Below are 18,745 nucleotides of genomic sequence, written 5' to 3'. Positions count from 1 at the left end.
AGGAAAACTATGCGGCAGGGTTTGGAGCCAGTAAGAGGGGCAGAGAGCTGTTTTCTATGCTCAGCAGAGGGAATAGCGTTTCCACTGGAAATCATTGTATTCTTCAGATGTTAGTTCCTTTGTCTCCTTGGTAAATATGAACGCCTTTTGATTCTCCTAGTAGAATTTTTCAGTAATTATTTCTCCATGTGGGATGTTTTGTTTTGAAGATTTTATTTATTTATTTATTTGTCAGAGAGAAGGAGAGAGGGAACACACAAGCAGGCAGAGAGAGAAGCAGGCTCCCTGCTGAGCAAGGAGCCCGATGCGGGACTCGATTCCAGGATCCTGGAATCATGACCCGAGGCAGCGGCTTAACCCACTGAGCCACCCAGGCATCCCTCCATATGGGATGTTTGAGGCTTTATATAAATAACGGAGTGGCATGTGATTTTTGAAAGCAGATATTTTTGAAAAAAAAAAAGTGAATTTATATTCAATATAGGTAACATATACTGTATTATTAGTTTCAGGAGCAGCATTTAGTGATTCAGCCATTGCATGTAACCCCCAGTGCACATTACATCAGGTGCCCTCCTTAAGGCCCGTCACCCAGCAACCCGGTCCTCCGATCCAGCTTCCCTCCAACAGCCCTCAGTCTGTTTCCTACGATTAAGGATCTTTTATGGTTTGCCTCCCTCTCTGTTTTCATCTTATTTTATTTTTCCATGAAGGCAAGTTTTAAAAGGCTTTCTAAAGATGAAGTGTAAGGTTTGTGTTTGTTGATAATTTTGCATAAGTTTCTTCTGCCTAACTTTGTAACCTGAGCAAAGATAGTCTTTTTTTTTTTTGTGGAAAGAGATTATCTTTATTCCCATGAACTTCAACTACAGGCCATCAGTGTTGAGCAAATGACAGTAGAAAGAGTCATCCTGTATTGTTTTCAAATATCCAGGACCTATACATTGCAAACAGGACTGTGGATTCTGTGCCTTCTGATGCAAAAGCTAGCAGCTGTGATCCAGGATGAGCATTTTAGTTATACTCTTGATGGGAAGGAACAGAGACTCTCCCAGTTCTCTGGTAATAAGGGTTAGTGGAGAATTTGAGTGCTGTCCATAAGCGCACCAGGTGCTAGTGCAGCTATAACCAGACTCTGCCAGGTGTTCAGGGGCTCTGGGCCCCCTCTTTGTTCATTTTGGCTCAGTGAGTTTCTCTGTCCCTGCATAACTTTACTTGCTAAAGGGCCTTTGCTTACCATGGTCTCCAGTCTACCCCAAGACACCCTTCCTGCCTGTGTGCCCCATTAGCTCAGTCTAGGTTTTCTAAATGCATACTCTAGAGAGCTAGAATGTGATTGGTTGAGTTCATCTTTTCAAATTAGTGCATGGCTTTGGCCACTGCCGATCTTGGTTAGTTTCCTATCCCTGGTCCAATTAGCTGTGATCTGAGATGGGGTCATCGGGATGTGACTTGGTTGTTTCGGAAACAGGATAGGGGAGGGGTTGGGTAATTTCCCTGAGAAAGATGCTGAGTGGATGCTCAGGTGCTGAGTGATATCCCAAGGCAAGCAGAATTTCAATTTCAGTTGCTCTTCATGAGGAAAACCAGAAGTTCACAGCCGCTTGTGTAGTGGGACAGAATCCGGATAACATTTAAAGCAGTGCCCAGTGGAAAAGCCTTTGCTAATGAGGACAAGTGAAGAAGTTGGGCCATTATCTATGTTAACAGAGTCCTAGTTGAGCCCGCTGTCCTCTGGAGTGTTAGACAAAACTACACACTCCAAATGAAAAATCTAATTTTTATTTTAATCAGAATCACCTGGGTCACAGCAGGATTTTGCTTCATCAATTTTCTGTTTTCCTTTGCTTGTGGAGCCCAGGCTGTTAGAAGCAACTTCTAGAATGAGAGAACATATTAAAAAAGTTTTAAACCTAGAAAGATTTTTAGAATAGCATTAAACTGCTTTACCTAAATTGTTCTTTTCTTCTTACCTTCTTTTCCCATTTTTCAGTCTAATCTAATAACAGTGAATGCAATTTAATTAGAACATTTTCCTCAAAAGAAATTTTTTTTCCTATAAGAAAGCATAGAACATTTTAAAAACAATGTTAGTCTGAGCCTACATTTTAATTTTTTAGTGAGCTCCATAGAATGATAAACTTCAAGATGATTCATAATAACATTTCTATATCAATCTATAGAAATTTTTCTTAGCCATCCACTGGCGACCTCTCCACATTTTCTTCCCATGACATATAGAAAACATGGGTGTTCCCTAGTGTGGTTTTGATTCTGCAGTGAGGTATTAAAAACTTGGGTGCTTGTGTCTTGAGTTTGAGCCCTGATTTCAGCTCTAACATGTTGGTCCCGGTGATTCATCCCGCCATTCCATGGTTTCCTTCTCTGTAAAATGGGTTCGCAATAATACTTACCTCATTGGTTTGTTGTACAATTGCTCAGAACGGTATCTGACTTCTAGTTTCTGTTCCGAGGACATTTGCTATTATTTTTGTCTCTGCCCCCCGCCCTTCCCTCCCTCTGTACCGCCCCCCCCCCCCCCCGCCTTGAGAAAGTACATATTGGAAATGTCAATAATGGCCTCTTAAGGACAATGAATCTAATGTATATTTTATAGGAATTTTATATTATACATTTATATTTTCTAATGGAAAGAATAATCTAGAACCTTCAGTTCAGAATCTAACAGATGTTAGAAAGAATAATCTAGAACCTTCAGTTCAGAATCTAACAGATGGTCTATGTTGAGACCCGTTGCTCTAAGTGATTTTCTTTTCTGTACTGATGTGTACAAAGGATTTTAACAGCTAAATGGTGTTTGAAAAGCGTAGTCCATTCATGCTGGCAAATAAAATAATTGAAGGATTTAATTAGTTTAGACAAAAATATTTTAATATCAAGATATTTAAACTGGTCAAAACATGTAATTGAAGAATTTATATTTTGCCAGAAACCATAATAAAAATAATAAAAAGTGAATAAAAATCCTGATACTGCCTTAGTATACACGATTGTTCTTTTTATAAGTGGATCTTGTTGAAATTTTGTTTCTTGAACCAAAATTTAAATACTGTACATATTTGCTAAAATATGCCCTGTTCTATGTATTCTGCAGAAATTAATCTCAGACAAATTTGCATATTCAAATTATTTTATGGACTAACTCACATGTATAGGGAAGATGGAAGATAGTTAAGATCTTTTATTTCAAAATGTTTTATAGTGTTGATTATGAGAATTTTGATTTTCTTTCTTTCTTAAGCCTGTTGAGAGCTGCATCTCCTGCCAACCAGCACTTGGAGATTCTAGAAAGCCCAGGACCGAGATAGGTTCCTTCTCCTACTCCTCTACCATTCTCACTTCCAGAAAACCAGCCTCTCCCAAGACTTGAAGAGTAGAAAAATCTACTTTATTAAAAAACAACCTTTTAAAATACATACTATATAAAGCACAGCTGGCTTTGTCAGCTAGTAGCGTTTTTAATATTAGTTCTTTAATTTTCAAATCAATTCTCAGTCCATTTTCTACTTCAGAATGTTTATGTCCATGTAAACAAAACAAAACTTGGCCTACACTCTTAACTGGCTGCAGGAAACGCCAGGCAGTCTATGGAAAGATCAGATGACAGAATAAAGGGCCTAGGAGTTGGAGAGAAGCTCGGCATCTGCAGGTTGGTGAAGTCAGGAGCCTAATTGATCAGTGACAAAAAACTCAGAGCCTGGTGTTGAGTCAATGGCCGGAGGAGAAAGTTACAGAAGCGCTCCCAGAAGACGTATCTTCACTCCTGCTCTTAGCTCTAACTAATTTTGGAGTAGCAAAATTTATGCGCTGAATGAATACTTTATTTTTTTTTCCAACTCGACATGCCCGTCTAGACTTCAAACTTCATTAGTAGTGTGAAGAGAAAACTCAGCTAGATTACATAAAACATTTTCAGGCAGATTAACAGATTACTTACCCCTCGTTTCATGTCCTGTCCTGACTGAAGGGCTAAGAAAGTTCGAATCGGTCCTCCTGTAGAGAAAGGAAGGCCACCCCCTCCTCTGTTTGGTGCCGGAGATTTTCCACTCCTAGTCAAATGGTGGTGCTAGTTCTTTAGTTTTGAGTTGCTGCATTTCCTAATTTCATGGTCGTAACAGCCTCCTGTCTACTGCCTCAGAACGGAGTTCACCAAAACTGAAAATGCAATCTCCATGCTCAGAAGCTCCTTAACGGGTTCGGAAGGTTAGTCTTCCTCTCTCTTGCCCAATCTGTACCGTAAGAAGACAGTCTCTGAGTGACATTCTTCTCCTCAAGTAGGTACTCCCTTTTCTTTTTCTCGATGTAAGTTTTTCCTTTTTGCTGTATGTGCTTGTTTACCAGCATGATGTAACTGTAGGGCTTCCCTCTCATGCTAAAAGGTGTTCCAAGTTTTTCTCTTAATGCTCCAGGGATATTTTGCAAAGTTGCTGGCAAGAGGTTATGGCGACATGAGAATGTTGAATCTAAACTTGGTACAAAGTGGAAACTCACTTTTGGAATAATATTCAGCTGAGTCAGAGGGCAGGACATCTACCCTCTCCTCGGCACAGCCCTCGCAGGCTGTCTGCCTGCCTCAGATAACGTGCACATACTGGACCCAGCCCTAGCTAGGAGGTGTTGCATGGTCGAAACGTGTTGGAATTTTACAGGTTATTAATTGGACCGATCTCAGGCTCTTATGAACACGCTACCTGTTTCCTTAATCTTGGGTGGCATAAGTTAGCGTTGACTTTGAACGAGGCAGTCCTAACAAGCCAGCAGTTGTTTCCCGAGGGCTGTCCAGTTTTCTGAAAAGCTGCGTAATCTAGCAATAACAGAAGTGAGACTGCTAGTCTTTAAATTGCCCTGTGATCTTAGGTAAGTTCTTTTTGAGTCCAGCTGCCGTGGTTTGCTCTCACGTGAAAAAAGCTAGCGGTCATTTTTCTGCAGCGGGGTGGTGTGTACGTTAGTGCCTCCCCCACGGACAGCGGTGTGTTGCTTGAGTAACGATGTGGCAGTCACAAAAGACAGGGCAGGCTACTTTCATTTTGGTTAGGGGAATGCCACACGTTTCAGGAAATGTGTGTTGAGTTGTAAGTTTCATGCTTTGTCGAGAGGGTAACCAGTGTTTGTTCTCGCAGACATGCTCCTAGAAGCCAATGTGATTTTTTTTTTTTTCCTAAGTAAGGGTTGGGCTTTTATCAGGACTTGGGATCATCACACTGATTCCTGTTCAAATTTCTGTCAGCTCTACAGGCCAGTTCTAATCGGCCTGCAGAGCAACTCCGTGCATGAGGTTGCTGGGAAAGTCATCTGGTTTTGAGGAGGATCTATAGGAATGTTATATATGATATATGTTAATGTTGAGAGTGAAATTATGAATATGAGGGAGAAGTATTTCAATTTTATTGTAAGAAGCTCTGAGAGCCAAAGAAATGAAATTTCTTTGGGAAATTTCAGAAGACCAAGGGTCTTCAGAAACCCTTGGGAACTTCAGAGACCGAGGGTTCTGAGCCCATTTCTGCTCTATACAATCCTTCCTGATTTGTCAAAAGCAAATGTTTGCTCCCATTTTGTGACTACTTATGAAGACTGCCCACTAGGCCTTGGCATGCACGGCTGAAATACTCCAGAGGTTAAAGGCAATGCTCTAGAGGTTGTTAGATTTTCAAAGAAATTCGGAATCAAAATAATCTAGGTCTCAGAGACATAGCATGTAGGCAAAAAGCACAAAATCTTGATTATAAATAGAAGGGTCATATTTACCCCCAGGGGATTTATTTTTCTCAGACCCTTGCAAGTATTTGCTTTGTATTATTGCTCTTGACACTCATGGAGAGGGAAGAAGCTCTTGCATCTTAAACTTGCTGTAAGAATAGTCAAAAAAAGGATCTTTTATTTGGATTAACTGTGACTTTTCATTCCGTTTCAGATTTAGACCTGGCTACCTCCACCTTCCCCACCAACACTCTCTTTAAACCTCTCCCCAGGATAAACTTACATCCTGGGTGTCTGCTAAACATTTTTACGCAGTTATCTGGGGGTTCTTGGAGTGTTTGTCTGTATTTGTTCAGCCCAGTTGGTCAGAGCAACCTCTCGGGCTGAGGGCCCGGTGGTTGGGCTTCAGTTTGCTTTGAACAGCGAACAGTCCTGCTCCATGGCAGCAGATTGGCTACAAGGGAAAGGAGCCAAGAAATGAGAGTGACCAGCTCTGAGTAGACCGTCCGCATTGTGAAACAGTCATAGCATATGTTTCATTGATGTCGGCTGAGATGGGGACCTGCCCACCCGTCTTCATTAGGGCTGTTCTCCATTGTTAATCCTCTACGAAGCTCCCTACAGCAGGTGTAATAAAGTGCCGTGTTTTAAGGCAGGTGGCTTTTGATGATGGGGATGATGGTAAGTCTGCCTACTGGGCAGCATCTCGGCGGACTTCTCTGGATCATTCCCACGGGACAAAGGCAAAATCTTGCCCATCAGTGACTTTCATGTTCTTTCTAAGAAGCATAAGTTTTCCCTCTGAAAGCATGTGACTCTTTTTGAGGATAAAGAGGCCTGTGCCGTCTACTCATCCACAAAAATATTTTGCTAGAAAGTGTATATTCCTGCTTAGGTTTTCCATAGCAGTAACTCTTGGGGGAGGATGAAGACATTAGCTCCGTTCAAATCCTCAGGAGATGGCTGAGTCCAAGCCATTCCCGGGCCCCCCTACCCCCCAAAAATATCCCTATAGGGAAAATAAGAGAAACTACCGGATATAACTATATGGAATAAGTAAAGTGAAACCACTCAATGAACCGCTTGTAGTTTCCAGGTGTTAGAAACTTAATATGACAAAGTCATTTTTAAAAAGATTCATTTATTTATTTTAGAGAGAGAGAGAGTGAGAGAGAGCATGAGAGAGTGTGAGAGCTTGCAGGCATGGGGTGGGGAGGGGGCAGAGGGAGAGGGAGAGGAGCAGACTCCCCACTGAGCACAGAGCCTGACAAGGGGCTCGACCTCGCAACCCTGGGATCATGACCTGAGCTGAAATGAAGAGTCGGAGGCCTCACCGACTAAGCCACTCTGGTGCCCCGACAAAGTCATTTTTTTTGCGAGCATGGTACAGAACCTGATAATGCGTGTTGGTGGAATAAATGACCAAGCTCATGGTCGGCACCAGAGCTGCTGGGAGTTTGTATCCATCAGGTGGTAACTGGGAGAGAAGACAATAAATCCAGCCGGCTGAGTGTGCCGCCTGTAGAAACGGCCCTGCTTTCGCGATGAGAGCCAAGTGTCTGGAGACAAAGGGCAGAACCGCCAACCTCCTGCCCTCTGCTGTTGCTTGCCTTTGTGTCTGTAAGGACGGCCACATCCCTGTGCGATGCGAGGAGGAGCAAGGAAGGTGGGCACATTCTCACGGAGACAAGGATGTAAAAACGTGTGGCAAATGCTTCACATTTGTTTTGCTATCAGAAGCAGCATTTTGCTTGGTTGTTAGACAAGTTCACATGTGTGTTCACACGTAGAGTTGGATGCTGACTTCTTGTTTTTTGTTTTTTTAAGATTTTATTTATTTACCTGAGAGAGAAAGTTTATGAGCGGGGTGTGGGGGGACAGGCAGAGACAGAGATTGCCAAAGCAGACTCTGAACCGAGCATTGGCCCCCACTTGGGCCCGATTTGGGGCTCGAACCCGTGACTCATGAAGTCATGACCTGAACCAAAACCAAGAAGAGTAGGACAGTCAACCCACTGAGCTGCCCAGTGCCCCACGTATGCTAACTTCTAATTCAATGTAGTGCCCAAGACCTGGGGTGGCCTCTCGCTCCCCAGCTCTGTCACAAACAGCTTAGTGCCCACAGGGTGGTAATAATAGCCTATTAGTGCCTGAGGTTTACGGAGCTCTTACCTTTGTGACATACTTTTTATAGGGATTATCACGGTTCTTCCTTACAACCACCCCCGAGGACAAACAACATTATGATTCTAATTTTACAAACAAGGAAATGCAGACTTTGCAAAGTTAAGTATTGTGTCCAACGTTAGATAGCTTTATAAGTGACAGGCCTAAGACTTGCAGATAAGCCTTTGCAAAACCCATGCTCTTGGCTGCTACTTGATACGATGTCATCTTCTGGAGTTTTTGATCCAGGCGGCTCTTGCTTTGGCGAAGCGAGGGTCTGGGTCTCGCAGGAGATAATAGCACACTTTCTCTAGGCTGCGGTATCTTCATCTGTAAAAGGAGAATAATGAATCTGACTTAGGGAAGTTTGGTGGCTATCGATGAGGTTTCATTAAATAATGTATATGAAAGAGTTTTGTAAAAAGTACAGGTTTATGAAATACGTTCTTAAGTGGAACATGTAAGTTCTTACTTCGTTACCTGTAAAATTTGTTACTAAGTGAAGGACAGTAGCTCTGCGGGGTGGTGCTGTGAAATGCTATGAGAGGCGGTTCACCTATGTCTTAAAGAGCTGAGTGTGTGCACGGTGGTGCAAGCAGGGCTGGCGAGGCTGGTGACTATGGCAGGCAAGATGGGTGGGGTTTTGGAGGGAGAGTGACTTCAAGAGCCTGCGCATTACTTCTCTGAATAATCCTCTTCCTGGGACACCCCTGGAGTCTTCCGGATGCTCTCTGACTTCTTTGAGAAGACAAGTGGCTAGAAGCTGTCCTAACCTTTCTATTCTAAAAGCCACAAGGATTTGTAATGGTTGTACACCTGCGGCTTCCTTTTCCTAACCTCAGCCCTCGCGCGCTTAATCTGACTTTACTCTCCTGTTTACCACTGTCACTAACTCTTGGTTCTTTGGGTTTTCCTGATAAGAATGGATACAAATTAGCACAGCCCCTTTCTTGTTGCCTGGAAGACAATACTCAGGCCCTTTGTGGTTTACCGCCAGTCACAAGAGGTAAGAGACAGGCCACACCAGAATGACAATTCTGGGGAAGACGAAAAGTGTAGCATTCTTTCTTTTTACTGGGATAGTATGTTGCCACTGGATTTTTGTCATTTCTTTTTCCTCGGATCTCATCAAACTCCTTTCTTATCACACCGCCAGCAGGTAGCTGAACCCTATAAACATGATTCTTCCCCTACTACCGTTCAGAGGAAGCCCACAAAACCCTTTCACAAATAGACCATCTGCATTTCTTTCTTTCTTTCTTTTTTTTTTTACACTCTTTTTTTTTTTTTTCTTTTCAGCATAACAGTATTCATTGTTTTTGCAGCACACCCAGTGCTCGATGCAATCCGTGCCCTCTCTAATACCCACCACTTGGTTCCCCCAACCTCCCACCCCCACCCCTTCAAGACCCTCAGATTGTTTTTCAGAGTCCATAGTCTCTCATGGTTCACCTCCCCTTCCAATTTCCCTCAACTCCCTTCTCCTCTCCATCTCCCCTTGTCCTCCATGCTATTTGTTATGCTCCACAAATCAGTGAAACCATATGATAACTGACTCTCTCTGCTTGACTTATTTTACTCAGCATAATCTCTTCCAGTCCCGTCCATGTTGCTACAAAAGTTGGGTATTCCTCTTTTCTGATGGAGGCCTAATACTCCATAGTGTATATGGACCACATCTTCCTTATCCATTCCTCCGTTGAAGGGCATCTTGGTTCTTTCCATAGTTTGGCGACCGTGGCCATTGCTGCTATAAACATTGGGGTACAGCTGGCCCTTATTTTCACTACATCTGTATCTTTGGGGTAAATACCCAGGAGTGCAATGGCAGGGTCATAGGGAAGTTCTATTTTTAATTTCTTGAGGAATCTCCACACTTTTCCACAGTGACTGCACCAACTTGCATTCCCACCAACAGTGGAAGAGGGTTCCCCTTTCTCCACATCCCCTCCAACACATGTTGTTTCCTGTCTTGCTAATTTTGGCCATTCTAACTGGTGTAAGGTGATATCTCAATTTGGTTTTAATTTGAATCTCCCTGATGGCTAGTGATGATGAACATTTTTTCATGTGTCTGATAGCCATTTGTATGTCTTCTTTGGAGAAGTGTCTGTTCACATCTTCTGCCCATTTTTGAATACGATTGTCTGTTTTGTGTGTGTTGAGTTTGAGGAGTTCTTTATAGATCCTGGATATCAACCTTTTGTCTGTACTGTCATTTGCGAATATCTTCTCCCATTCCGTGGGTTGCCTCTTTGTTTTCTTGACCGTTTCCTTTGCTGTGCAGAAGCTTCAAGATATGTCTCCAAAGGCAAAGGAAACAAAAGCGAAGATAAACTTTTGGGACATCATCAAGATCAAAAGCTTCTGCACAGCCATCTGTATTTCTGAGATGCTTCTTCCCTCTGAGGTTCCTAGAAATGGTCTCATTGGGGTATTTCCTTTCAGAATTTTGATAAAGACACCAAGAAATCCAAAGAAAATTTGAGTTTACCTTACAGAAAACATGAGTCTTTTGTACCTCATTTTTATTTACTGTAGCCAATTGTTTATTAAAATTCATTTTCTTAAAACCACATGCAGAAAGGAATTTAATAAAGATAATCACATTATATGTAATAATCAATTTAAATATAGTTCACTTTAAAACTATGTGACAGTACAGATATACATTTATTTTTGGCATGGAATTTTTAAAATCCTACTTGCATCAAGTTTACCCAAAAGGATATTTAGAGATTCAGGTTACTCAGAATCCAGTGCAGTTAAACTTGACACCCTCTGTAAAATTTTTTTCCCTATTTTATTTAAGGGAGAGGTAATATTTTAAGGGCCCTGTGGTAGTTTATCAAGGTCTGTCACAAAATCTCCGCTCCTACACAAGCCTGAAGTGCCTCAAGGGCAAAGAAAGGGTTTTTATTCAGACTTTCACTCCTGTGCGTTGGGGAGTGTTGGGATCTACCAGGGGCTTGGGACACAACTGTTGTGTGTGACGGAGCCTGACAGGTTCTTTGACATTCACTATTGGTTACGGTCGGTAACACATCACCTGACATAGGACTATTACATCATAAGTGTAAGTTGCACAATAGACCATAATCTTACAGAACGTAAGGCGGTAGAGTAGATCGTGCTGAGTGCTTGGAGAGTGGTAAGCACCGAGGTGTGAAAGCACAGAGAGGGGAAATTATTTCTGGTTGAGGAGGGTAGGGGAAGGCAGTGACAGGGGTAGAGGGGTTGGGGATGAAGAAAGATGGTTTCATATAGGAAGTTTCACATAGACATTTGTTCATGAGCTTACAGGATGGCCAATGTTTATGAAGAAAGATGTCAAGAAAGGGAAGAGCATAAGCAAAGGCATGAGAAGAAGGGTTTTGGGGGAATTATTCACCAGTTTTCAGGAAGACAGGTGAGAAATAGGTTGAGAGGTGGTGTGAGATGGCCTAGGAATGGAGTTGTAAATGCCAGATCTTTGGACTTGATAGTGTGGATAGTCAAGATTTTGGGGTAAGGCTGGAATGAGATACAAACTTAAGCTTAGGGAAATACTATGTAGATTGATGTTTTCAGAGGAAGAGTGAGTATGTCAGTTTGGAGGTGACTGGAATGGTTCAAGAGATGTGTAATATAGTTTAAACAATCTTTTAGGATATGCTTTTTGAAGTCATGATTGTTTATGGTTCTAAGGAAGAGATTCGTTCCAAAAGTGGCTAGTGGGGAAAGAAGGTTGGGGGTCAAAATATATTACTCTGCCACCGATATGCTGAGTGACCTTCGTAAATGCCTTGCACGTTTAGTGCTGTTTTCCCAACCATAAGATGGGCATGATAACTACCAGATTCCTACCAAAGATCCTATTGGTGATGCAATGGAAGTTAAGTGATAGAAATTTGAAAAGTAACACACTTTAGGTATGTGTAAAATGCTATCAACTTGGAATACTTTTATAGCAAAATTATTTTATTTGGACAGGATATAGATCCAGAAGAAAATTGCTCATTTTTCTATTAGATTTGATTAAAATTATTATAATTTTTTCTAGTTATTAAATGGGTACTTTGTATAAGGTACTGAACACGTCTTTTTAAAAAAGTTTGCTGTGGGGTTGCCTGGGTGGCTCAGTTGGCTAAGTCGCTGCTTTCGGCTCAGGTCATGATCCTGGAGTCCCAGGATCGAGTCTCACATCCGGCTCCCTGCTCGGCAGGGAGTCTGCTTCTCCCTCTGACCCTCTCCCTTCTCATTCTCTCTCTTTCTCTCAAATAAATAAATAAAATATTTATAAAGGAAAAAAAATTTATTGTGGTAAGAACAGTTAACAGAGGGTCTGTCCTCTTAACTAATTTTAAAGTGTACATTTTTGTTGACTCTAGGTCCGATGTTGTACAGCAGATCTCTAGAGCTTATTATTTTACTTAACTGAAACTTTACATCTATTGATTAATAACTCCTCCCCCAGCCCTTGGCAACCACTATGTCAGCCTTTGACTTTAGGAATTTGACTATTTTAGATATTTTATAGAAGTGGAATCATGCAATACTGCTTTTGTGTGTCTGGCTTATTTCACTTAGAATGATGGTCCATAAGGCCCATAAATGTTGCCTGCTGCAGAATGTCCTTCTTTTTTAAGAAGGACACATTTTCTCAATCAGTTTATCTGATCAAGACACTGAGGTTGTTTTCATATTAAACAAATTATTCTGAATGGGGTTGTAAGGTACATGGGAATGCTAATAGCTCTTCCATATCCTGATTCCAATTCTTTTGGATATATACCCAGAAGTGGGACTGCTGGCTCATCTGGATGTTCTATTTTTTATTATTATCATGACCTTTTTTGTTTTTAGAGAGAGAGAGAGAGAGAGAGAGATAGACCACCAGTAGAGGTGGGAGGGCAGAGGGAGGGTGAGATACTCTTAAGCAGACTCCACGCCTGATGCGGAACGTGATGCAAGTCTCCATCTCACAATCCTGAATCATGACCCGAGCCAACATCAAGAGTGGGATGCTTAACTGACTGAGTGACCCAGGCACCCACTAGTAGTTCTATTTTTAATTTTTTCAAGAACCGCCATAGCGGCTGGAGCATTTTGCCTTCTCACAGTGTGCAAGGGTTCAGATTTCTTCACATCCTCACCAATAATCGTTGTCTTGTGTTTTTTCAGTGATAGCCATCCTCAGAGATATGAGGTGGTATCTCACTGTGGTTTTGATTTGCCTTTCTCTAAGGATTAGTGATGATGAGCATTTTTAAGAAATTTATAAGATGGCCACTTGTATGTTTTCTTTGGAAAATGTTGAGTCCCTAGCCCACTTTTAATCAGATTATTAGTTTTATGTTATTGAGTTGTATAGTTCCTTATGTATTTTGGACATTAACCCCCTATTACATATATAGTATACAAATATTTTCTCCCTCTCTGTAGTTTGTCTGGTGATCTTTTCATTCTATTGATTGTTTTTTGCTGTACAGATGCTTTTTAGTTTAGTGTAGTCTTGCTTATGTTTTTAATTTTTATGTTTTTTGTTGCTGCTGCCTGTGTTTTTGCATATGAACATAAAATCAATGCCAAGTCATGAAGCTTGTCTTCTAATTTTTTTCTTCCAGGAGTTTTACAGTTTCAAGTCTTACCATTTTTTTTTTAAAGATTTTATTTATTTATTTGACAGGCAGAGATCACAAGTAGGCAGAGATGCAGGCAGAGAGAGGGGAGGAAGCAGGTTCCCCGCTGAGCAGAGAGCCCGATGTGGAGCTTGATCCCAGGACCCTGAGATCATGACCTGAGCCGAAGGCAGAGGATTTAACCACTGAGCCACCCAGGCGCCCCCTCAAGTCTTACCTTTAAGTCATTGATCCATTCAGATTTGATTTTGGTGTATGGTAAAGATGACATCAAATTTTACTCTTACATGTGGTTATCTACTTTTCTCAACACCATATGTTGAAGAGATTATCCTTTTCCCATAGAGTATTCCTGGCACCCTTGTTGAAGATCAGTTGATTCCACATGTGTGGACTTATTTAGGGCTTTCTACTGTTTTCCATTGGTCTGTATGTCTGTCCAGACCGATATCTTATGGTTTTGATTACTGTAGCTTCATAATAAATTTTGAAATCAGGCAGTGTGATGCCATCAGCTTTGTTTGAACAAGTCTTTCCATTTTGAGACCCCATTTCCTCACCAGTGAAATGAAGGCATTGGATGTGGGGAGATTTGTGGTTCCTGTGCTCAGATCATTTTGTGATTCTATAATTCTTGCTTTCAGCAATCTCCATTTGGGACAATGAGTTGAGATTCTCTCATAAGCACAATCAAACCCACAGTCATCTATGCTGAAAGCAGAAGAAAGATATGTCATCATTCCATTGATTTAGGGCTTGAGTTGGAGAAGAAGACAGTGATGTCTCTTGTGGCATCCTAACCTGTTTCCTGCTAATGGGAATGGGGGAGGTGAATCCAGTGATTTGAGGATAGAGGGAAGGAAGCAGATTGTGTTTTCTATTTTCCTCCTTTTCCTTCTAAGGGGAATGAAAGGCAAGGACATCAATTAAAAAATAAAAAAGCAGATTCACTGGTGTGTGGGGTAGGGGGAAAGGCCAAGCACACGAGGTAATTTAATTTCAGTTACAATAAATCTCAAGTGATAATACTACACTCTTGAGAATGTTCCACGGTGGGCAATACCTGTACTTTGTATTTCAAGCCCAGAAACGCAGGGAGAAGATGACATCAGAATATTCAGCATGAAGAACATTGTTCATGTTGGTTTGTTGTTTCCACTTTCCTGTCACCAAAGCTTCACAAATCAAGCCGAGAAGTACTTCAGATCGACTTTGTGAAGGAAAAGACTCATAGAAAAGGGTTTTCTAGGAAAGGAAAAAGTGGCAAGCAAAGGTTTCCTGCTTATGGCATTTGTGTTGCCTAAGCGGTATTAATGTTGAGTATTAATCATTCAGACCAGTTTACAAATTATCGACATTCAGACTACGCAGGACCCTTGCTTTGCTTTCTTCACACCAGCTGGATTCTGTCCATTCTACTCCTCCCTCGGCCCTTGGAACAGAAACAAAATTTAAATGTGCCAGTTTTCTACTTGTTAGCTGCCATGGTAATATGCTCAGTAGGAAAGGGATTTATACCATCAAATAAGAGGAAGTTTTTGGATTGTTAAATCTTTAATTTGTTGATGGGATTCCTAGAATCTACTACGATCGATATTTGAGGATTGAGGACATTAGACCAGTTTGTAGATTGACAAAAGTGCAGCTAATCAGAGCTGCACTTGCTTTTATTATCCAAACCTTTAGTTCTAAATTTATTGCCAATTTTATTTATCAGACTTATTCTCAGGGGAGTAGTATTTGCTGTGGCCACAAGGAAACATCTGTGAGCTTAAACCTTAGAGGCAGTTTGCCAGTTAGAACATTTGGCATATGAGGCTTACATTGCAGAAGAGAAAAATTAATCAAGGAAATCCGTAAAAATATTGAGAAGGCAACTAAGAAAAATGTCTTATCACTGACACACTGAAGTATTGAGTTCATGTTAATTAAGAAATGTCAGAATACGTGATGAATCAACTAGGAGTGTCATATTATGGCAAGTTTGGAAGTTGATGTCAATCTCTACTGCCAGGATTTATGGTAGATTATATAATGGAATCCTGAGTTCCAAGAGATCAAAGGAAATGCTGGCTCTTTCTTCATCCATTTTCTTAGGTCAAGCCTACCCAGCAAGAAGCCAAGTGGAGAGTTGAGCAATTATCCGAAGTAGGCAGTAGAGACAGCCAAAACCAGATAAAACAACCAGAAATTCACCATGGAGGGAAAATGTGGACCGAAAATAGAGGGGATGGGGGTAAAACAATTTGGTCAGTGTCCATGGTCAAAATTCACTGGATAACATCCAATTCCTTGCTTCATGTAATTAGAACTGGGGTTAAAGAAATGAGTTCATTATCAAGCTTGTTGCATGTTTGTGCAAAACTTTTCTGTATCTGTGTTACTATCTATGGCATGTCTAATTCTGAGTATTTCCAGAGATTGCATTTCATTATTTCGGATTACTGGGTTGAGGTGGTTGAGGAAGCCCATATAATCTGTAGATTTACATGGAGAAAAATTTTCTTTTCTAGATTAATCAAATATTGTATTTAATTAGTCTTCCCTCCAACTCCAGGCATATGCTTATAAATTTTCCATTGAAAACCCTGGTATTCACTTAACTTTTTCATTTCCTCATGAAATAATTTCTGCATCCCTTTGATCTAAGTAGAACATATTAAGGAAGCACACAAGTCCCCTGTAAGAGGATTTGCATCATTTTTGTTTAAACAAAAAAGCCTACCAAAATCTTAGATCAATGTGATGCTTTTTTCCTTTTACTTGATGTGGAAACCATAAACTGTGTACTCTGAGTAGATGTTTTCTAGATCTAAAATATAGTTATCAGTTTATTGGGTTCTATACATCTGTCATTGTATACCTGCTAATCCTGAAGATGCCCTAATTCAATGTTAAGCTTTCCATTTGTTGTTTTTAAATTGAGAAAAAAGTCACAAATTTGGTTCACTGCTGATTAGAATTAAGAAAAAAGAACTTTTCACTCTCATATCTTGTACATTTGAAGCTGTTGTATAGAATTTCTTAAAAAATATTTTATTTATTTATTTGAGAGCGAGAGAGAGAGTGTGTGTGAGCATGAGACCTGGAGGGGGGAGGCAGAGGGAAAGAGAGAGGCAGACTCCCTGCTGATCAGGGAGCCCGATGTGGGGCTCGATCCCAGGACCCTGAGATCATGACCTAAGCCAAAGGCAGTTGTTTAACGGACTGAGCCACCCAGGCACCCCTGTTATATAGCATTTTAGAAACAAAAAAATAACTGAAGGCTCTTTTATATCGTTCAGTTTGATGTTTGAAATCCACCATGAAAATCACCCATGCAATATTCTTGAAGCATTCCAAGGCAACCCCTGGGGTATCTTAAAATAAAAATTTAAGAAGGATTTTTCTTGCAAGAAAGCTTTTTTTTTTTTTAAAGTAACAGGATAAAGGTACGTATTAAATGGTGTTACTGAATTCCTTCCTTACTCTGTGGAGTGACTGCTTTTCCCATCATATCAGCAACAGCTGACTCTGGTAAACTGTGCCACGCAGCCACAGCAGGTGCACCTCTGCCACTGAACACATTTGAGAGACCCTGGACCAAGACTTTTTGTTCTCATGGCAAAATTGATCAACAGAAATGGAAGTAGGCCCAGTCGGACCTACGGACCTGAGTTGGTACAGCTGATGGGGCATGTGCGTTCTCCACAAACGCTTGTTAGCCGTGTCCGTGGTGATCAGCTTCTGCCCTGCTTCTCTTTGTAAACAAAGATAATCAAGGAGTTTGAGCTGAGCAGACAAGCAAACCATTGCCTCTTCAGTGCCTGTTGATGAATGGGACCACTTTGATCCCGAACGACCTTGTTCCATTTAAGTGAGACTCAAACCTGCTTTAACTAAGGAAACCTTCAGAAACCACCTCTCCCATCCTTTTGCTCCCTGTTCGAAGCAAAAGGAAGAGGAAAACTAGAAAGACTTGAGCACAGAAATGTCTGCATCTTGTCCAGGACTATAACACCTCATCCTGGCACAGGTCTTTTCAAGAAAGGGTGTCGATATTAATCTGAGTTCTGAATTGCCACTGAGGTATGTGTGAACATATCAACTTTTTCTTTCTCTTTCTCACCTTCCTCCACGAATACGTAAGACCTGATTTGGCCATTTAGTTTGGAAAATGATTTTTCATTTAATGTCTGTGATTATCAAGCATGTGGTGCAGGGGCCTAGCGATACACCTGATATGAACATTCCATGTGTGTTTCTTGAGTTGAGGTAAAGGGTACAGTCTGTGAGTTCTCCCATTTAAAAAATCCCCTGCATCCACTGTGTGGTCAAAGTTTCTTTGTATGTCATCAGGAAGGTTAACACATTTATCTTCAATACTCAACAGTTCACTCACCGTACAGAAAACCCAAACTTAAAAAATTTTTTTTCAAACTTTTAAATTTTTTAAAAAAGCTTTTTTGTTTAATTCTTTTTCCCTCAGAGCTTTAGCTGCTAGCAAGGAAAAAAACCAAAAAAACAAAAAAACTTCCTGATTTGAATTTCACAATCTTTTTCCCTTGCCAGTTGTGTGGTGCTAACAAGAAGCAAAATGTTTGTTTCTAATTTAACCCTAAAATAGGAGAACATCTTCAGAACATAGACTCTATATATTCAGTTACCTACCCCAAAATAGAGACATGATTCTTGTATTTTCAATCATTGAGGAGCATTTCTACTGCAGTTAATTATTCAAAGTGACAAGTGGTAGTTTCATAAGGGGAAAAAATCCCTATTAGGTGGACCAGTTTCTCTTGTATTTGTGATCACCAAGTAATCACATCGTTTTTTTATTTAACAGTAAAAGAGAAAAACAACTTACTGACTTCCAAGTCCGTTTCTCATTTCCTCCATAAGCTATTTATTTCTAAACTAGTTAGCAGACTTCTTAAAAAGACACATGTATATTTCAATGAAAGCATGGGTTTTCGTCATTGCCTAGACGCTAACGAGAGAGGCTGTGTGTTTAGTTAGCAGTTTGCAAATCCCGTACCAGGCATGTGTTTTAAAAAGGCTAAAAGCCTCTCTTATTTGTAAATACCATGCTGTCCTTCAAAATGGTCCAAAGCACAGGAAGTCTGAGTCAGCGGAGTAGTACCATAAAGTTTCTTTTTACATAACCTGCCCCGATTGCAAGGAAGGGCTGGAATGTGGGACACAGGTCTGTCTGCCCATCGGCTAGTGGATGAAATCTGATTTCGCTAAGGACCCAAATG

The 18,745-nt window shown here is 40.9% G+C and overlaps 1 protein-coding gene and 1 long non-coding RNA gene across 5 annotated transcripts in view; one reads left to right on the top strand and one right to left on the bottom strand.

Moving 5' to 3' along the window:
• Positions 1–1,192: 1,192 nt before the first annotated feature.
• Positions 1,193–4,038, bottom strand: LOC116588051. The gene is made up of 3 exons (XR_004284760.1): positions 3,959–4,038; positions 1,974–2,056; positions 1,193–1,878 (listed from the first exon to the last, which is right to left on the bottom strand). It is a non-coding gene; the product is annotated as an uncharacterized LOC116588051 (long non-coding RNA).
• A 109-nt stretch (positions 4,039–4,147) lies between these two features.
• ESR1 (estrogen receptor 1) overlaps positions 4,148–18,745 on the top strand; it is a 408,095-nt gene continuing 393,497 nt past the window's right edge. For 2 of the 4 annotated variants that reach the window (XM_032338718.1, XM_032338711.1), the window contains exon 1: positions 4,224–4,295. The gene's annotated coding sequence lies outside the window, so the exon portion shown is untranslated. Of the gene's footprint in view, positions 4,300–18,745 lie in introns of all 4 variants that reach the window. The other 2 variants (XM_032338713.1, XM_032338712.1) reach the window with 2 other exon arrangements.

Source organism: Mustela erminea, chromosome 4, assembly GCF_009829155.1.
Source record: "Mustela erminea isolate mMusErm1 chromosome 4, mMusErm1.Pri, whole genome shotgun sequence".
Lineage (NCBI taxonomy): Eukaryota > Metazoa > Chordata > Mammalia > Carnivora > Mustelidae > Mustela > Mustela erminea.
This window is presented reverse-complemented; position numbering and strand designations above follow the sequence as displayed.